We start from the raw sequence: 1,038 nt of genomic DNA, 5'->3' as shown, positions 1-1,038 counted from the left end.
CGCCCCCGCCTCCACACACAGCAGCCTGGTGGGCCAAGCGGCCCTCCCCCTCCCCCATGGGATCAAGAGTAATTCACTTAAAATTTGCTTACTATCGTGGTGGTTGCTTTTGGAGAACTGCCCCTGCCACTTCCCCGACCCCAGTTTTGATGTCCGGGCTGTCATCACAGTCCCATCCCAGCGGCGCTCACACGGGGCCGCATCAGGCTCCTCGAAGGGTCTGTTATGAGGCAGAGCGGATCGCTGGCCATCCCAGAGCTTCCGCCCGGAGCTGGCCTGGGGCTGAGAGCTTGTTCCCAGCAAGTCACCCGGAGGAGCACTTGGGGAGGCGCTGCCCGCTGCCCGTGTGGATGATATCGAGTCCCTACCAACTAGGGTCATTATGCGGATGAAATGCTGTTCTAGAAGTGCTGGGAATCGTGCCTGTAAAAGTGATAAGTAAACCCCTAGTGCCATTACCATTAATAACAGCACATGCAAGCCCCGCAACGCTCCTTGTAAATGGGTGAGATTCAATACGGCAAAACTGAACTGCACTTACAAGAGTCTCAAAAATGGACTGAGTGTACTTAAAAGATTTTGAATTTTTAGAATTCCTGATGTATTATGCGCACAATGGAAAAATTTTCCATAATCTATTGCTGTAATCCTTGCATAAAAGTAGACATGTTTGCACAAAGGGAGTGAGAGAGTTTGATTCATTGCTACTGGCTACAGTGCGTGCTTTACGGAGAGGTGGGTCCGGTGTCGGTGTCGGGCTGCTGGCTCTCCTTCGTGCCTCTGTGTGTCACCTGACACTCCATCCCGTCCTCCCAGAGCTAACTGCCGAGTGAGTGCAGCGGAGCCATTTCTCTCCGCTGAGAACAGAGCACATCACAGCGAGACGAGGGCCGAAGGTCACGCTCTGGCCTCCGCTTCCCCAGCGGCACAGCCCGCAGCGTCTGGCTTCTTGATCTGCCACCATATGGCGGAAGCCCTCTGCACAGCGCCTGAAGCAGGGGCCAGGGGACGGACTGGCGCTAAGGTTTGTCTTATAGA

Source organism: Myotis davidii, unplaced genomic scaffold (genome assembly GCF_000327345.1).
Source record: "Myotis davidii unplaced genomic scaffold, ASM32734v1 scaffold750, whole genome shotgun sequence".
NCBI lineage: Eukaryota > Metazoa > Chordata > Mammalia > Chiroptera > Vespertilionidae > Myotis > Myotis davidii.
This window is presented reverse-complemented; position numbering follows the sequence as displayed.